Raw genomic sequence first — 20,842 nt, forward strand, 5'->3', positions numbered from 1 at the left:
AAAATTAAAAAAAAAAAAGTAAAATCTAAATATATGCCATATCCTGCAAGGCCCTAGATGGATGGAGCGCTGCCTAACTCTCTGATGCCATTTTGTACCAACACTTCCCTGTTTGCCTTGTTCTAGGCACACTGGCCCATCTGTCCGTCAAATATGGCAAGTCAATCTCTCCATATAGGGGGTTGTTCCAAGCTGAATCGTACTACCCTGCAAATTCATGTGTTGAAGCGCTAATCTCCTGTGCCTATGAATGTGACTGTATTTGGAGATAGGGTCTTTAAAGAGCTAATTAAGTTAAAATGTGGTCATTAGGGTCGGCTCTTATGCAATATGATTCATGTCTCTATAAAAGAAGGAGATTAAGACACAAAACACAGGCACAAAAAGGGAAGATCATGTGAAGATACATGCTATGCACAAGCCAAGGAGAGAGGTGTAAGAAGACAACCCTGACAATGCCTTGATCTTGGACTTTTGGCCTCCAGAATAGTGAGAAAACACATTGCAGTTGTTTAAGCCACCCAGTCTCTGGTACTTTGTTATGTCAGCCCTAGTCAGCTAATACATGGGTGTTTGTACTTATTTCTTTTTGTACATGAAATGTTCTGACCCCAGAGTTTCAAAGGGCTAGATGTTTCTTTGACATTCAAGTCTCATCTCAGATGGTCATCTCCTCAGAAATACCATGATTATCCTAAATTTTGCCCTTTTCCCAATCATTTACTGAAGTGGAAACTGGAGAGGAGAATGCAGCTAAACTGTCAATCAGGACAATGTGATCCCTTGCAACACTGTTTAGTTCAAATAATCCAGTCCTAAGTCAATTAACCCATGCCACTGTTGTAGCCACAGGAATTTGTTCACTGGCAATCCAATCAGTCACAGCATAGGACTTTTGTCATAATTATGGGATGTGACCACCAGGGAAGCCTGCCTTGGTACTCCTGGTAGCCTTTTTGTGACCATAAGTACCACCTGAAGATGACACAGACATACAAAAGATAGCAGGCAGAGAGAGACATACGTACAAAGCCAGGTCTTGAATAACCATGCTTGAATCCTACTCTATCATCAGACCTTGTTACCAATAAAGCCCTTTTACTATTTAAGCCAGCTTTATTTGGGTTTTCTGTTCCTTGCAATGGAAAGCATACTGACAGATGCAATTACTATTCCATTATTGTATTTTAGCTTCCCATTTTCTATAGAAATGTCCTGTACAAATATTGAAAATTGCCCTGTACAACTATTTCCTTGTTAGTTTTCTGCTCTTTCTGACAGCAGATACCCTTTCTTGTTCTCTGCATTTTCAACATGTAGAAAAGCCTGGTACCTAACTAATGTACACCGAATATATGTGTAATAAATAGTATTATATTAAGTATTCCAAATACTACGCTAGGTGCTTTATGTGTATTATGAGTTTCCTCCCTTACCCACTAGAATGTGAGCTTTATGAAAATGGAGACGTGCTTTGTTCATTGCTGTATTCTCTGGACCTAAAACAGTATCTGATAGAGGAGGCACTACTGAATACTTGCTTTTGTTTTGTTTTGTTTTGTTTTTTTAATCGGAGTATAGTTGCTTTACAATGTTGTGTTAATTTCTGCTGTACAGCAAAGTGAATCAGCTATACATATACATATATCCCCTCCTTTTTGGATTTCCTTCCCATTTAGGTCACCACAGAGCATTGAGTAGAGTTCCCTGTGCTACGTAGTAGGTTCTCATTAGTTATCTATTTCAGTGGTCCCCAACCTTTTTGGCATCAGGGACAAGTGGAAGACACTGGTCTTCTTTGCGGAAGACAGTTTTTTCATGGACAGGGGAGTGGGGATGGTCCAGGTGGTAATGCGAGCGATGGGGAGTGGCAGATGAAGCTTCGCTTGCTCACCCGCAGCTTACCTCCTGCTGTGCCTCCTGGTTGCTAACAGGCCGTGGACCACTACTGTCTGTGGCTTGGGGCTTGGGGACCCCTGAACTATTTTATATATAGTAGCATATGTATATCAGTCCTAATCTCCCAATTCATCCCACATCCTCTTCCCCCGACTTGGTGTCCATACGTTTGTTCTCTATGTCTGTGTCTCTGTTTTTGCTTTGCAAATAGGTTCATCTGTACCATTTTTCTATTAATGGATTGCACATATATGCGTTAATATACAATATTTGTTTTTCTCTTTTTGACTTACTTCACTCTGTATGACAGTCTCTAGGTTCATCTACCTCACTACAAATAACTCAATTTCGTTTCTTTTTATGGCTGAGTAATATTCCATTGTATATATGTGCCACATCTTCTTTATCCATTCATCTGTCGATGGACACTTAGGTTGCTTCCATGTCCCGGCTATTGTAAACAGTGCTGCAATGAACATTGGGGTGCATGTATCTTTTGGAATTATGGTTTTCTCCAGACATATGCCCAGGAGTGGGATTGCTGGGTCATATGATTGTTCTATTTTTAGTTTCTTAAGGAACCTCCATACTGCTTGATTGTTCTATTTTTAGTTTCTTAAGGAACCTCCATACTGCTCTCCATAGTGGCTCTATCAATTTACATTCCCACCAACAGTGCAAGAGGGTTCCCTTTTCTCCACACCCTCTCCAGCATTTGTTGTTTGTAGATTTTCTGATGATGCCCATTCTAACTGGTGTGAGGTGATACCTCATTGTAGTTTTAGTTTGCATTTCTCTAATAATTAGTGATGTTGAGCAGCTTTTCATGTGCTTCTTGGCCATCTGTATGTCTTCTTTGGAGAAATGTCTATTTAGGTCTTCTGCCCATTTTTGAATTGGTTGTTTGTTTTTTTGATATTGAGCTGCATGAGCTGCTTGTATATTTTGGAGATTAATCCTTTGTCAGTTGCTTTGTTTGCAAATATTTTCTCCCATTCTGGGGGTGTCTTTTTGTCTTATTTATGGTTTCCTTTGCTGTGCAGAACCTTTTAAGTTTAATTGGGTCCCTTTTGTTTATTTTTGTTTTTATTTTCATTTCTCTAGGAGGTGAGTCAAAAAAGATCTTGCTGTGATTTATGTCATAGAGTGTTCTGCCTATGTTTTCCTCTAAGAGTTTTATCGTGTCTGGTGTTACATTTAGGACTTTAATCCATTTTGGGTTTATTTTTGTGTATGGTGTTAGGGAGTATTCTAATTTCATTCTTTTACATGTAGCTGTCCAGTTTTCCCAGCACCACTTATTGAACAGACTGTCTTTTCTCCATTTTATATTCTTGCCTCCTTTGTCATAGATTAGGTGACCAGAGGTGCGTGGGTTTATCTGTGGACTTTCTATCCTGTTCCATTAATCTATATTTCTGTTTTTGTGCCAGCACCATACTGTCCTCATGACTGTAGCTTTGTAGTGTAGTCTGAAGTCAGGTAGCCTGATTCCTCTAGCTCCGTTTTTCTTTCTCAAGATTGCTTTGGCTATTCGGGGTCTTTTGTGTTTCCATACAAATTATAAAATTGTTTGTTCTAATTCTGTGAAAAATGCCATTGGTAATTTGATAGGGATTGCATTGAATCTGTAGATTGCTTTGGGCAGTATAGTCATTTTCACAATATTGAGTCTTCCAATCCAAAAACATGGTATATCTCTCCATCGGTTTGTGTCATCTTCTGATATTTTCATCAGTATCTTATAGTTTTCTGAGTACAGGTCTTTTGCCTCCTTAGGTAGGTTTACTCCTAGGTATTTTATTCTTTCTCTTGCACTGGTAAATGGGAGTGTTTCCTTAATTTCTCTTTCTGATTTTTCATTGTTAGTGTATAGGAATGCAAGAGATTTCTGTGTATTAATTTTGTATCCTGCTACTTTATCAAATTCATTGATTAGCTCTAGTAGTTTTCTGGTGGCATCTTTAGGATTGTCTATGTATAGTATCATGTCATCTGCAAACAGTGACAATTTTACTTCTTCTTTTCCAATTTGAATTCCTTTTATTTCTTTTTCTTCTCTGATTGCCATGGCTAGAACTTCCAAAACTATGTTGAATAATAGTGGTGAGAGTGGACATCCTTGTCTTTTTCCTGATCTTAGAGGAAATGTTTTCAGGTTTTCACCATTGAGAATGATGTTTGCTGTGGGTTTGTCATATATGGCCTTTATTATGTTGAGGTAGGTTCCCTCTATGTCCACATTCTGGAGAGCTTTTATCATAAATGGGTGTTGAATTTTGTCAAAAGCTTTTTCTGTATCTATTGAGATGATCATATGGCTTTTATTCTTTAATTTGTTAATATGGTGTATCACATTGATTGATTTGCATATATTGAAGAATTCTTGCAGCTCTGGGATAAATCCCACTCGATAAGGGTGCATGATCCTTTTAATGTGTTGTTGGATTCAGATTGCTAGTATTTTATTGAGGATTTTTACACCTATATTCATCAGTGATACTAGTCTGTAATTGTCTTTTTTTGTGATATCTTTGTCTGTTTTTGGTATCACAGTGATGGTGGCCTCGTAGAATGAGTTTGGGAGTGTTCCTTCCTCTGCAATTTTTTTGAAGATTTTGAGAAGGATGAGTGTTAGCTGTTCTCTAAATGTTTGATAGAATTTTCCTGTGAATCCATCTGGTCCTGGACTTTTGTTTGTTGGAAGATCTTTAATCACAGTTTCTATTTCATTGCATGTGATTGGACTCTTCATATTTTCTATTTCTTCCTGGTTCAGTCTTGGAATTTGTACCTTTCTAAGAGTTTGTCCATTTCTTCCAGGTTCTCCATTTTATTGGCACGTAGTTGCTTGTAGTAGTCTCTTATGATCCTTTGTATTTCTGCAGTGTCAGTTGTGATTTCTCGTTTTTCTTTTCTAATTTTACTGATTTGAGTCCTCTGCCTTTTTTTCTTGATTAGTCTGGCTAAACATTTATCGATTTGGTTTATCTTCTCAAAGAACCAGCTTTTAGTTTCGTTGATCTTTGCTATTGTTTTTTTATTTCTATTTCATTTATTTCTGCTCTGATTTTTATGATGTCTTTCCTTCTGCTAGCTTTGGGTTTTATTTGTTCTTCTTTCTCTAGTTGCTTTAGGTATAAAATTAAGTTGTTTATTTGTGGTTTCTCTTGTTTCTTGAGGTAGGATTATATTGCTATAAACATCCTTCTTAGAACTGCTTTTACTGCAGCCCATATGTTTTGGGTTGTTGTGTTTTCATTGTCATTTGTTTCTAGGTATTTTTAAAATTTCTTCTCTGATTTCTTCAGTGATATCTTGGTTATTTAGTAGCATATTGTTGAGCCTCCAAGTGTCTGTGTTTTTTCCAGTTTTTTTTTTTTTTTTCTTAATTGGTTTCTAATCTCATAGTGTTGTGGTCGGAAAAGATGCCTGATACAATTTCAATTTTCTTAAATTTACTGAGGCTTGATTTGTGACCCAAGATCTGCTCTATCCTGGAGAATGTTCCATGTGCACTTGAGAAGAAAGTATATTCTTCTGCTTTCGGATGGAATTCCTATAAATATCAATTAAGTCTATCTGGTCTAATGTGTCATTTAAAGCTTGTGTTTCCTTATTAATTTTTTGTCTGGATGATCTGTCCATTAGTGTAAGTGGGGTGTTAAAACCCCCCACTATATTGTGTTACTTTCAATTTCCCCTTTTATGGCTGTTAGCATTTGCCTTATATATTGAGGTGTTCCTATATTGTGTGCATAAATGTTTACAATTGTTATATCTTCTTCTTGGATTGATCCTTTGATCATTATGTAGTGTCCTTCTTTATCTCTTGTAACAGTCTTTATTTTCAAATCTATTTTGTCTGAGGTGAGTATTGCTACTCCAGCTTTCTTTTGATTTCCATTTGCATGGAATATCTTTTTCCATCCCGTCACTTGCAGTCTGTATGTGTCCTTAGGTCTGAAGTGGGTCTCTTGTGTACAGCATATATACAGGTCTTGTTTCTGTATCCATTCAGCCAGTCTGTCTTTTGCTTGGAGCATTTAATCCATTTACATTTAAGGTAATTATCTATATGTATGTTCCTATTACCATTTTCTTAATAGTTTTGGGATTGTTTTTGTAGGTCTTTTGCTTCTGTTGTGTTTCCTGCCTAGAGAAGTTTCTTTAGCATTTGTTGTAAAGTTGGTTTGGTGGTGCTGAATTCTCTTAACTTTTGCTTATCTGTAAAGGTTTTAATTTTTTCATCATATCTGAATGAGATCCTTTCTGGGTAGAATAATCTTGGTTGTAGTTTTTTCCCTTTCATCACTTTATATATATCCTGCCACTCCCTTCTGGCCTGCAGAGTTTCTGCTGAAAAATCAGGCGATAACCTTATGGTGATTCCCTTGTATGTTATTTGTTGCTTTTCCCTTGCCCCCTTTTTTTTTTTTTTTCCGGTATGCGGGCCTCTCACTGTTGTGGCCTCTCCCGTTGCGGAGCACAGGCTCCGGACGCGCAGGCCCAGCGGCCATGGCTCATGGGCCCAGCCGCTCCGCGGCATATGGGATCCTCCCAGACCGGGGCACGAACCCGCATCCCCTGCATCGGCAGGCGGACTCTCAACCACTGCGCCACCAGGGAGGCCCCCCTTGCCCCTTTTTAATACTTTTTCTTTGAAGTTAATTTTTATTAGTTTGATTAATATGTGTCTCGATGTGTTTCTCCTTGGGTTTATCCTGTATGGTACTCCCTGCACTTCCTGGATTTGGGTGGCTGTTTCCTTTCCCATGTTAAGGAAGTTTTTGACTATCATCTCTTCAATATTTTTTTCAGACTCTGTCTGTTTCTCTTCTTATTCTGGGACCCCTATAATTCGAATGTTGGTTCATTTAATGTTGTCCCAGAGGTCTCTGAGACTGTCCTCATTCTTTTCTTTTTTTTTTTTTCTTTATTTGCCTCTCAGCAGTTACTTCCACCATTCTGTCTTCCAGGTCACTTATTCATTCATCTGCCTCAATTATTCTGCTATTGATTCCTTCTAGTGTATTTTTCATTTAGGTTATTGTGTTATTCATCACTGTTTGTTTGTTCTTTAGTTCTTCTAGGTCCTTTTTAAACATTTCTTTTATTTTCTTTATCTGTGCCTCCATTCTCTTTCTGAGATTTTGGATCTTCTTTACAATTGTTACTCTGAATTCTTTTTCAGGTAGATTGCCTATTTCCTCTTAATTTATGTGGTCTTGTAGGTTTTTACCTTGCTCCTTTGTCTGTAACATATTTCTCTGTCATCTCATTTTTCTTGATGTGTGGGGCTGTGTTCCTGTCTTGCTGGTTGTTTGGCCTGAGTTGTCCAGCACTGGAGCTTGCAGGCAGTTGGGTGGAGCCAGATTGGTGCCAAGATGGGAACCTCTGAGAGAGCTCATACCAATTAATATTCCCTGGGGCCTGAAGTTCTCTGGTAGTCCAGTGGCTCAGATTCGGTGCTCCCACCACAGGGGCTTAGACCCAACCTCTGGCCCGGTTGCTCAGGGATTTTTCTTGTCCCCTTAGGTGTCCAGGGTCCTCCACTAGTGTCATGTAATGTTGTGAGTGCTCTGTGAGAATTGTTCCAATGTGTTCTTGATGTACTTGTGAGGAGATATGAACTCCATGTCCTCCTATTCCACCGTCTTTACTCTGCTGCAATTGCATTCTTATATACAGCAAAAAGTTAAAGTCAGTGTTCATATAATTGACCCTAGAGGCTTCCATGAGAGGCCCCACCCCCAACTGGGACCAATACTTGATTTTGAATGAATGGATTTTACTGAATTCTTTTAACAAACCTGTGACACAAGTACCATCCTTATTCCCATTTCACAGATGAGTAGGGAGCTCACTAAATATGAAAGCTGGAAAACAAGCCTAGTCTTTTGGACTCCAAAGCTCACAACACTGTAATGCCTCATGACCAAAAAGCTTACAGATTAAAACAACAATAAAATTGATATTGAACTTATTAAAGAAGGCATTCCACCTGAACACAGTTGAATTAATTACTCGCACCAGTTTGGTCAATTTCGTGTGGCCCACTTCTGAGTCTGCATCATAATCACTTGTGTAGATTATTAAAAATAACAACGCCTAGATCCATCTCAGAACTACTTAATCAGATTCCCAGGGGTGAGGGGTAGGAAGATACAGAGCTCAGGTTAAGGTGGTTTTCAAAACACTACAGGTTATTCTGATGCACAATAAGGGTGAGAATCACTGTTGAATTATGAAATAGTTTATTCTGCTAGTGAGACAACTGTGCTGAGATATGTTAGGGAATGACTGAGAAAGAAGCTTTCTTTTTTTTTAATTTAATTTTTATTTTTTTATTAGTTTCTGCTTTATAACAAAGTGAATCAGTCATACATATACATCTGTTCCCACATCCCTTCCCTCATGCATCTCCCTCCCTCCCACCCTCCCCATCCCACCCCTCCAGGAGGTCACAAAGCACCGAGCTGATCTCCCTGTGCTCTGCGGCTGCTTCCCACTATCTATCTACCTTACGTTTGGTAGTGTATATATGTCCATGCCTCTCTTTCGCTTTGTCACAGCTTACCCTTCCCCCTCCCCATATCCTCAAGTCCATTCTCAAGTAGGTCTGTGTCTTTATTCCCGTTTTACCCCTAGGTTCTTCATGACATTTTTTTTTCTTAAATTCCATATATACGTGTTAACATACAGTATTTGTCTTTCTCTTTCTGACTTACTTCACTCTGTATGACAGACTCTAGTTCTATCCACCTCATTACAAATAGCTCAGTTTTGTTTCTTTTTATGGCTGAGTAATATTCCATTGTATATATGTGCCACATCTTCTTTATCCATTCATCCGATGATAGACACTTAGGTTGTTTCCAGCTCTGGGCTATTGTGAATAGAGCTGCAATGAACATTTTGGTACATGTCTCTTTTTGAATTATGGTTTTCTCAGCGTATATGCCTAGTAGTGGGATTGCTGGGTCATATGGTAGTTCTATTTTTAGTTTTTTAAGGAACCTCCATACTGTTCTCCATAGTGGCTGTACCAGTTCACATTCCCACCAGCAGTGCAAGAGTGTTCCCTTTTCTCCACACCCTCTCCAGGATTTATTGTTTCTAGATTTCTTGATGATGGCCATTCTGACTGGTGTGAGATGATATCTCATTGTAGTTTTGATTTGCATTTCTCTAATGATTAATGATGTTGAGCATTCTTTCATGTGTTTGTTGGCAGTCTGTATATCTTCTGTGGAGAAATGTCTATTTAGGTCTTCTGCCCATTTTTGGATTGGGTTGTTTGTTTTTTTGCTATTGAGCTGCATGATCTGTTTATAAATTTTGGAGATTAATCCTTTGTCAGTTGCTTCATTTGCAAATATTTTCTCCCATTCTGAGGGTTGTCTTTTGGTCTTGTTTATGGTTTCCTTTGCTGTGCAAAAGCTTTGAAGTTTCATTAGGTCCCATTTGTTTATCTTTGTTTTTATTTCCATTTCTCTAGGAGGTGGGTCCAAAAGGATCTTGCTGTGATTTATGTCATAGAGTGTTCTGCCTATGTTTTCCTCTAAGAGTTTGATAGTGTCTGGCCTTACATTTAGGTCTTTAATCCATTTTGAGCTTATTTTTGTGTATGGTGTTAGGGAATGATCTAATCTCATACTTTCATATGTCCCTGTCCAGTTTTCCCAGCACCACTTATTGAAGAGGCTGTCCTTTCTCCACTGTACATTCCTGCCTCCTTTATCAAAGATAAGGTGACCATATGAGCGTGGGTTTATCTCTGGGTTTTCTATCCTGTTCCATTGATCTATCTTTCTGTTTTTATGCCAGTACCACACTGTCTTGATTACTGTAGCTTTGTAGTATAGTCTGAAATCAGGGAGCCTGATTCCTCCAGCTCCATTTTTCGTTCTCAAGATTGCTTTGGCTATTCGGGGTCTTTTGTTTTTCCAAACAAATTTTGAAATTTTTTGTTCTAGTTCTGTGAAAAATGCCAGTGGTAGTTTGATAGGGATTGCATTGAATCTGTATATTGCTTTGGATAGTAGAGTCATTTTCACAATATTGATTCTTCCAATCCAGGAGCATGGTATATCTCTCCATCTATTTGTATCATCTTTAATTTCTTTCATCAGTGTCTTATAATTTTCTGCATACAGGTCTTTTGTCTCCTTAGGTAGGTTTATTCCTAGATATTTTATTCTTTTTGTTGCAATGGTAAATGGGAGTGTTTTCTTGATTTCATTTTCAGATTTTTCATCATTAGTGTACAGGAATGCCAGAGATTTCTGTGCATTAATTTTGTATCCTGCTACTTTACCAAATTCATTGATTAGCTGTAGTAGTTTTCTGGTAGCATCTTTAGGATTCTCTATGTATAGTATCATGTCATCTGCAAACAGTGATTTTTTACTTTACTTCTTCTTTTCCAATTTGGATTCCTTTTATTTCCTTTTCTTCTCTGATTGCTGTGGCTAAAACTTCCAATACTAAGTTGAATAAGAGTGGTGAGATTGGGCAGCCTTGTCTTGTTCCTGATCTTAGTGGAAATGATTTCAGTTTTTCACCATTGAGGACAATGTTGGCTGTGGGTTTGTCATATATGGCCTTTATTATGTTGAGGAAAGTTCTCTCTATGCCTACTTTCTGCAGGGTTTTTATCATAAATGGGTGTTGAATTTTGTCGAAAGCTTTCTCTGCATCTATTGAGATGATCATATGGTTTTTCTCCTTCAACTTGTTAATACGGTGTATCACATTGATTGATTTGCGTATATTGAAGAATCCTTGCATTCCTGGAATAAACCCCACTTGATCATGGTGTATGATCCTTTTAATGTGCTGTTGGATTCTGTTTGCTAGTATTTTGTTGAGGATTTTTGCATCTACCTTCATCAGTGATATTGGCCTGTAGTTTTCTTTCTTTGTGACATCCTTGTCTGGTTTTGGTATCAAGGTGATGGTGGCCTCATAGAATGAGTTTGGGAGTGTTCCTTCCTCTGATATTGTTTGGAAGAGTTTGAGAAGGATGGGTGTTAGCTCTTCTCTAAATGTTTGATAGAATTCGCCTGTGAAGCCATCTGGTCCTGGGCTTTTGTTTGTTGGAAGATTTTTAATCACAGTTTCAATTTCAGTGCTTGTGATTGGTCTATTCATATTTTCTATTTCTTCCTGAGTCAGTCTTGGCAGGTTGTGCATTTCTAAGAATTTGTCCATTTCTTCCAGGTTGTCCATTTTATTGGCATAGAGTTGCTTGTAGTAATCTCTCATGATCTTTTGTATTTCTGCAGTGTCAGTTGTTACTTCTCCTTTTTCATTTCTAATTCTATTGATTTGAGTCTTCTCCCTTCTTTTCATGATGAGTCTGGCTAATGGTTTGTCAATTTTGTTTATCTTCTCAAAGAACCAGCTTTTAGTTTGGTTGATCTTTGCTATCGTTTCCTTCATTTCTTTTTCATTTATTTCTGATCTGATCTTTATGATTTCTTTCTTTCTGCTAACTTTGGGGGATTTTGTTCTTCTTTCTCTAATTGCTTTAGGTGCAGGGTCAGGTTGTTTACTCGAAATGTTTCCTGTTTCTTAAGGTGGGATTGTATTGCTATAAACTTCCCCCTTAGAACTGCTTTTGCTGCGTCCCATAGGTTTTGGGTCGTCGTGTCTCCATTGTCATTTGTTTCTAGGTATTTTTTAATTTCCTCTTTGATTTCTTCAGTGATCACTTCGTTATTGAGTAGTGTATTGTTTAGCCTCCATGTGTTTGTATTTTTTACAGATCTTTTCCTGTAATTGATGTCTAGTCTCATAGCATTGTGGTCGGAAAAGATACTTGATACAATTTCAATTTTCTTAAATTTACCAAGGCTTGATTTGTGACCCAAGATATGATCTATCCTGGAGAATGTTCCATGAGCACTTGAGAAAAATGTGTATTCTGTTGTTTTTGGATGGAATGTCCTATAAATATCAACTAAGTCCATCTTGTTTAATGTATCATTTAAAGCTTGTGTTTCCTTATTTATTTTCATTTTGGATGATCTGTCCATTGGTGAAAGTGGGGTGTTAAAGTCCCCTACTATGATTGTGTTACTGTCGATTTCCCCTTTTATGGCTGTTAGTATTTGCCTTATGTATTGAGATGCTCCTATGTTGGGTGCATAAATATTTACAATTGTTATATCTTCTTCTTGGATCGATCCCTTTATCGTTATGTAGTGTCCTTCTTTGTCTCTTCTAATAGTCTTTATTTTAAAGTCTATTTTGTCTGATATAAGAATTGCTACTCCAGCTTTCTTTTGATTTCCATTTGCATGGAATATCTTTTTCCATCCCCTTACTTTCAATCTGTATGTGTCTCTAGGTCTGAAGTGGGTCTCTTGTAGACAGCATATATATGGGTCTTGTTTTTGTATCCATTCAGCCACTCTGTGTCTTTTGGTGGGAGCATTTAGTCCATTTACATTTAAGGTAATTATTGATATGTATGTTCCTATTCTCATTTCCTTAATTGCTTTGGGTTCGTTATTGTAGGTACATTCCTTCTGTTGTGTTTCTTGCCTAGAGAAGTTCCTTTAGCATTTGTTGTAAAGCTGGTTTGGTGGTGCTGAACTCTCTCAGCTTTTGCTTGTCTGTAAAGGTTTTAATTTCTCCATCAAATCTGAATGAGATCCTTGCTGGGTAGAGTAATCTTGGTTGCAGGTTTCTCTCCTTCATCACTGTAATTATGTCCTGCCACTCCCTTCTGGCTTGTAGAGTTTCTGCTGAGAGATCAGCTGTTAACCTGATGGGGATTCCCTTGTGTGTTATTTGTTGTTTTTGCCTTGCTGCTTTTAATATGATTTCTTTGTGTTTAATTTTTGACAGTTTGATTAATATGTGTCTTGGTGTATTTCTCCTTGGATTTATTCTGTATGGGACTCTCTGTGCCTCCTGGACTTGATCAACTATTTCCTTTCCCATATTAGGGACGTTTTCAACTATAATCTCTTCAAATATTTTCTCAGTCCTTTTCTTTTTCTCTTCTTCTTCTGGAACCCCTATAATTCGAATGTTGCTGCATTTAATGTTGTCCCAGAGGTCTCTGAGACTGTCCTCTGTTCTTTTCATTCTTTTTTCTTTATTTTGCTCTGCATCACTTATTTCCACTATTTTATCTTCCACCTCACTTATCCGTTCTTCTGCCTCAGTTATTCTGCTATTGATCCCATCTAGAGTATTTTTCATTTCATTTATTGTGTTTTTAATCGATGCTTGATTCATCTTTAGTTCTTCTACGTCCTTGTTAACTGTTTCTTGCATTTTGTCTATTCTATTTCCAAGATTTTGGATCTTGGAAATAAAATCTTGGATCAGCTTTACTATCATTATTCTGAATTCTTTTTCAGGTAGACTGCCTATTACCTCTTCATTTGTTAGGTCTGGTAGGTTTTTATCTTGCTCCTTCACCTGCTGTGAGTTTTTCTGTCTTCTCATTTTGCTTATGTTACTGTGTTTGGGGTCTCCTTTTTGCAGGCTGCAGATTCGTAGTTCCCGTTGTTTTTGGTGTCTGTCCCCAGTGGCTAAGGTTGTTTCAGTAGGTTGTGTAGGCTTCCTGGTGGGGGGACTAATGCCTGTGTTCTGGTGGTTGAGGCTCGATCTTGCCTTTCTGGTGGACAGGTCCACGTCTGGTGGTGTGTTTTGGGGTGCCTGTGGCCTTATTATGTTTTTAGGTAGCCTCTCTGCTAATGGGTGGGGTTGTGTTCCTGCCTTGCTAGTTGCTTGGCATAGGGTGACCAGCACTGTAGCTTGCTGGTCGTTGACTGAAGCTGGGTGCTGGTGTTGAGATGGAGATCTCTGGTAGATTTTCGCTGCTTGATATTATGTGGAGCTGGGAGGTCTCTTGTGGACCCGTGTCCTGAAGTTGGCTCCCCCACTTCAGAGGCACAGCACTGACTCCTGGCTGCAGCACCAAGAGCCTTTCATCCACCCGGCTCAGAATAACAGGGAGAAAAAGTAGAAAGAAAGAATTAATAGAAGAAAGAAAGAGAGAGGGAAAGAAAGGAAGAAGGGAAGAAAGGAAGGAAAGACGGAAGAAAGAAAGAAAGGAGGGAGGGAGGGAGGAAGGATGGAAAGAAGGAAAGAAAGAAAGGAGGGAGGGAGGAATGAAAGCAAAAGGAAGAGTGAATGGAAGAAGGGAGGGAGGGAGGGAGGAAGGAAGGAAAGAAAGAAAGACAGGAGGGAGGGAGGGAGGAAGGAAAGAAAAAGAAAGTGGGAAGAAAAAGGGTGGGAGGGAGGGAGGGAGGAAAGAAAAAGTAAGAAGGAAAGGAGTAGCGGAGGGAGGGAGGGAGGAAGGGAAGGTAGGAATAAAGAAAGAGCAGGTAAAGTAAAATAGAATAAAGTATGAAATATAGTAGCGTTATTAAAATTAAAAAGTAATTATTGAAAAACAAAACGGACCGATAGAACCCTGGGACATATGGTGGAAGCAAAGCTATACAGAGAGAATCTTACACAGAAGATTACACATACACATTCACAAAACGAGAGCAGGGGGAAAAATCAAAAATCTTGCTCTCCAAGTCCACCTCCTCAATTTGGGATAATTCGTTGTAAAAAGAGGAAAAGGGCGAGAAGTCTGAAATCTTGCTCTCTAAGTCCACCTCCTTAATTTGGGATAATTCATTGTAAAAAGAAGAAAAGGGGGGAAAGTCTTAAATCTTGTCCTCAAAGTCCACTTCCTCAATTTGGGATGATTTGCTGTCCATTCATGCACTCCACAGACGCAGGGCACATCAAATGGACCGTGGAGCTTTAATCCGCTGCCTCCGAGGCTGCACAGAGATATCTCCCTGTCTCTGCTCTCACAGCTCCCGGGTCTCAGCCTTGGACCTGGCCCCTCCTCTGCGCGTAGGTCGCCGGAAGGCGTCCATTCTTCGCTCAGACAGGACGGGTTTAAAGGAGCCACTGATTCGGGGGCTCTGGCTCACTCAGGCAGAGGGGAGGGAGGGGTGCGCAGTGTGGGGCGGGCCTGCGGCGGCAGAGGCCGGCGTGACGCTGCAGCAGCCCGTGGCGCTCCGTGCGCTTTCCCGGGAAAGCCGTCCCCGGGTCCCGGGACCCCGGCAGTGGCGGGGTTCAGAGGCCCCCCGGAAGGCGGGGCGGACAGTGACCCGCGCTCGCACACAGGCCCCGCGGCGGCGGCGGCGGCAACAGCAGCCCCAGCGTCCCACGCCCGTCTCCGAGGTCCGCGCCTTTAGCCGCGGCTCGCTCCTGTCTCCGGCGCTTCCCCAAGCAGCGCTCTTAATGCCCTCTCCTCGTGCACCAGGAAACAAAAGGGAAAAAAGTCTCTTGCCTCTTCAGCAGCTCCAGACCCTTTCCCCGGACTCCCTCCGGGCTAGCCGTGGTGCACTAACCCCTTCAGGCTCTCTTCCTGCCGCCAGCCCCAGTCCTCTCCCTGCGCTCCGACTGAAAGCCGATACCCGAGCCTCAACTCCCAGCCTCGCCCACCCCGGCGGCCGAGCAGACAAGCCTCTCGGGCTGGTGTGTGCCTTAGGGCACCGATCCTCTGTGCCGGAATCTCTCCGCTTTGCCCTCCACACCCCTGTTGCTGTGCTCTCCTCCGCTACTCCGAAGCTTTCCCCCTCCGCCACCTGCAGTCTCCGCCCGCGATAGGGGCTTGTAGTGTGTGGAAACCTTTCCTCCTTCACGGCTCCCTCCCACTGGTGCAGGTCCCGTCCCTATCCTATTGTCTCTGTTTATTCTTTTTTTCTTTTGCCCTACCCAGGTATGTGGGGAGTTTCTTGCCTTTTGGGGGGTCTGAGGTCTTCTGTCAGCGTTCAGTAGGTGTTCTGTCGGAGTTGTTCCACGTGTAGTTGAATTTCTGATGTATCTGTGGGGAGGAAGGTGATCTCCGCGTCTTACTCTTCCGCCATCTTCTCTACAATCCAGCAGCATCTTTGAAATCTGTCCACTACGCTCTTAGGAAGTGCAAACTAGTCCATGTGAAAATATCACATGCAGTTCGTCAGTACCTATCAGCATCAACCACTCAACCTGTGAGTGGATGAGCTTTCAGATGATCACAGACCCAGTCTTCAAGTCTCCCAGCTGAGGCCTCAGACCCACAAAAGTAGTTTCAACCTAGGTGCCAGAGACCCCTAGCCCCGCAACTCTGACTTGTGCCTCTGGGGGCCGGCGCCCTTGGCATGACCGAGAGAGAAGCTTTCTGAGGTCACCTCCATGTGCTTTTCACCTTTGAATTGTCAGTGCCTAGTCCAATGTCAGGTCAACAGTAGCAATACTACTACTCTTAGTATTCCAAATAATGATAAATACTGACATAAACTGATTTCTCTGAACTAGGCTCTGTATTAAATTATACCTATTTTCTTGTTTAATCCCAAACAATGTAAGAGGTATGTACCAAAATTATCTTCTGTATTTTTCAGTTGAGAAAACTGAGGATCAGCTAGGCCGTTTTTTTGCCCTGGGTCCAATATTAAATATGTGAAGTAGGTTTTCTTCTTATTCTAACTCTAATCTTAACGTCCACAAAATATTCCTTCTCAGAGATAATCTGTTAATGCTTTGGTAAGGAAGCAACTGGCAATAAGGAAAGAAAGAAGGAAGGGTGGAAGGATGCAAGGAAGAGAGAGGGGGACAAAGGGAGGGGAACAAAGGAATGGAAGAGGGAGGAAAAGGGGAATTCCGGTGCTATGAAAGTAGAAATACATGTCAGCTCTGAAGTCATCTCAGACCTGCCTTTTCTTCAAAGGGTTAGGCTGTTTCTTGTCACCTGACAGTGAAGTCTCAGAATTTTGTCACCTGTGGGGTTGCTGGCTTCCAGAACTTGCTGAAACACCACTTTTCCCTCTCTCCCCAAGGAGAAGTGCCAACATGGAAGGGTTAAGTTCAAGTGCATTACTAGGGCATGGTGCTTAGGGACTAGAAATTTTGGCGTGTTGAGCGAAGAGATTAAAAAATTCAGTTTTCTACGGCGAGTCTCTTTTTGAGGTGGCTTCTATCCATGAATTATTTATTTCTCTTGCCTTCTCTGAGATCTGCATGGAAATATGATGAAATGTTACTTTTCTACCATACACTTAATTAAAAAAATGAAGCCTAGGTTATTTGATAAGGTTTGGGGGAAAGGGAGGAAAACGCAGCCAATTGCCCCAGGATTTAGGGAGAAAATCTGTTTTTGGATTTATCTTTTATTTCTTCTCACCACTGTAATGGTAATATTTAGAGGGCCAGTTAGGGTGTGGACCTGGGGTAAGGTTCCAAGGAGGCCATGGTTTACTTTTGGTCTAGGACACTTGAATATGCCTACTATAAGTCAAAGTTGTCTCCATTTGTCTACTGGTACAGCTTGACCATGCTGGAATTCCCACACGGTGTCAGGGACCAGTGTCCTGCAGGGTAAAAAAATGTGCATGTTTGCCTAGATTGTCCCTTCTACATATTTTATTTTAGAATCTGTATTAGCAAAATACAGGTAGTCAAAAAATTCATGAGCTGGGTCCTTGTCAAATATCATCTTCTCATAACTAACTGAGCCACCTCCCACTCTTCTGAGAGCCTGCAGTGAAGAGAGTCCTATCTAATTTCAGGAGTGTCCAGCACCAGTGATTAACAAAGTCCTCAGTGGCTCAACAACAATTTCTTTTGTAAGGGAGACAGCGGCTTTCCAGGCAGACCTTTACCTGCTTGAATAAGCAAAGCTTTCCTAAGCCCCAAGTCTCTCATCCTGTGAAAAATGCTGCTTGCATTTTCCTTCAATGAGAAACCAGAACAGAAAAGTATGATGTATGAGAGCACAGCCTTCAGAGTCAGACACACTCAGGTTTTATTCATGACAAAGTTATTTAACATGGCTAGGGATAAAAGTTACCTATCAGCTGTAAATCTCATTTCCTTATCTGTGTATTAGGGATAACAATAACTCCATAGGCATTTTCTGATGATGAAATGTAACAATCGAGGCAGAAACTAAGTATCAATGAATGGATGCTATTATTCATTAGAAAATTTTATGAAATCAGATATGAAACCCAAGAACTGGGCCTGAAATTTTTAATGTTGTGTTGTGCTTCTTCCTCCAAATCCTGCACCTTTGGTCTCAATGGGCTTCACATCTTGCACATTGAGTTCTCCAGGATGCAGACTCTGAGATGCAGTTTAGTGCACCATAAGTTCAGACTGGAGGGTCCTTGGGACCAGTCTCTATGAAAGGGAAGGAAGGGAGCAGGCTTGAGCAAAGGGAGAAGCCGGGCTGTGATGCAGGCCAAGCAGCTTCAGCTGACCCCTCAGGAAGCTCTAGACTAGACTGCTGCCAGAGTTATCATGCATTGGGCCGAAATGACCAGGCCTTTATACCTCTGCCTTAACAGTCACTAGATGTGCCTGCCTGTGGGAGGAGTTGATCTTGGGCCAGGTGGCTCTCTGCAGCTGAGGCAGTCCTTGAAGGGACTGAGAGCTGGAGCGTGTCTGCCTGCAGTACTCCCTACAGCTTAGCAACAAGGACTCTTTGAAAAGGAATGGGGGTGGACCATCCCCATGTCCACCAAACCACATCCCTGCCATACTGGTGCATAATGATAGCTTTTGGTTTTCTATGTGCTAAGCAATGTTAGACATATATCCATATTTCTTACTGTCTGTCTGTCTAGTTTTTTTAAAGCTTATTCTTTTTTAAAAATTTTGTTTTAATTTTATTTTTTGACCACATCATGCGGCATGTGTGATCTTAGTTCCCCTACCAGGGATTGAACCCACGACCCCTGCAGTGGAAGTGCGGAGTCTTAACCATTGGACCACCTGGGAAGTCCCTGTCTGCCTAGTTATCTGTCTTTCTCTGTCTATCTATCTATGTATCTATCTATCTATCTATCTGTCGATTGACCTATCTAAACTGAGGCACAAATTTAAATAAAATGCCCCAAATCAACCACCCACTGAGCAATAAGAGTGACTGTTGAAACCAGATAATCTAGCTGCAGTGCTCACACTCTTAAACACTGCTATCTAGTAACTAGATAGATAACTAAACACTAGATAATCTATCTAATAGTGACCTTGGTCTCCAAAGAGATCTACTGGTTTTGTCAGATACATTTGTGTATCTCTAGTACAGTGGTTCTGAAACTGCAGTCCCCAGATCAGCAACATCAGCATCACTGGAAATTTATTAGAAATGCAAATCCCCTGACCTTACCTAAACCCAGATTCAGAAACTCTGGGAATGGGGTCTGAAATCTGTGTTTTAACAAGTCCTTTAGGGGATTCTGATGCACCCTCAAGCTTGAGAACCATTGCAGTAGTGTATAGGTACCACCGAAAAAAAGGACCTACCGTCTTTCCTAACTGTTCAGTCTTCCTATCAGGTACAACCGAGTGGCCCATCCCTCTCCCATGGAACTTTGCCCCCTCCTGGCCATTGGCTCCCAGCTGTGAGTACCTTCCCCTGCTAGGTTTCACGTTTAGAATAGAGTTCTTCCTTGTATAGTGTTGTCATCATCCCCTCTCAGCCTCAAGGATAGTATTTAATTGGTTTTCTAATTTACAATCTGATGTTATTCCAAGACAACATAGTTGGCAATCCAAACCAAGTATTCTGATTTTATTGGCAGGTCAAAGAGCCCACAATTCAAATCTCAGGCCTATGGCTTACTAACAGCATGCCCTTGACCAAGTTCCAATTCATCTATAAATTGCAATGGTTTTATCTACAAAAATGGGAATAAAAATACCTGTCTCACAGGCTTGCTCTGCATAATTATTTAGATCATTTATTTAGATAACTGCCTAGGTGCTGACACATAGAATATGCTCCATAAGAGACTTATCTAAAATTTATGTGTATGCCCTTTTCCATCTCCTCTCTCAGCTACCTTTGAAAGACCAGCTAAACTTAAAAATCAATACCACATGTTGGTATCTTCATGCCAGGTAGAGCATCCTACCCATCCATCCTTCTTTCTTTCCCTAAGAAAAGGATTTATTGAAATATTTTATATTTTTTTCTAAAAAACTCCCCTGCAGAGTGACAGAAATATATTAGGTACTCCAGTGAATTAGTTAAATCTGAACAATATATGTATATGTGTACATATGCACTCTCACCACACACACACACACACACACACACACACATACATGTACATATACACACCTAAGCTGTTGTAACAAACATTTACATTATCATACTATGAGTCTGATATCAACCTTATGAGATAATATAGACTCCTTTATTTTAATGATGATAAACTATTATAAATAGTGGTTAACTATCTTGCCAGATATCTCATATAGTTAATAAGGGGCAGAACCAGCACTGAAGCTCAGAATCCCAATATAGCCTTCTTTAGATTATAAAGCCCTCCAAAGAATTCTGATTAGCAATTAAAGTAATTTTTTTAACTGAGAAATATGCTTAGGTGTTGGTGATAGATAAGGACAGTATCCAGATAATGGCATCCACCATTTCTAATCAGAACATTACAAACATTTGCTCTGTGGATTGCAGTAGAGAATCCTGCAGAGAAAAATTTATGTGATCAGTAGGGTCCAAGAAGGTTGTAATGTGGAGGAAGCCCAGAATTTATTAAAATACCAAGGGATTATTATTTAAACCTAAACTAAGGAACCTGTGAATGGAGAGAAGAATGAATATCTCCTGGAGTGAGGCCCATTAACGTCCTGGGAAGAGCTAACTGTGGACTAGGACACAGCTAGTAACTAAGGACTTTCTACACATTAACCCTAAGGACCCAGCCAGTCTCCACAGGAGCCTGGATCCACTGAAGTTCTGGTTGAGCTACTGGTCCTTGGGAGTCAATTCACGTGGAGCAACCATAGCAGTGGTTCTCAACTTGGGCTACATCTGGGGAGATTTAAGCCACACCTGGATTACTTAAATCAGAATCACTGGGGGTGGAACCCAGATATTAATATTTTTTAAAGCTCTCCA

Source organism: Mesoplodon densirostris, chromosome 2, assembly GCF_025265405.1.
Source record: "Mesoplodon densirostris isolate mMesDen1 chromosome 2, mMesDen1 primary haplotype, whole genome shotgun sequence".
In the NCBI taxonomy this organism is placed as follows: domain Eukaryota; kingdom Metazoa; phylum Chordata; class Mammalia; order Artiodactyla; family Ziphiidae; genus Mesoplodon; species Mesoplodon densirostris.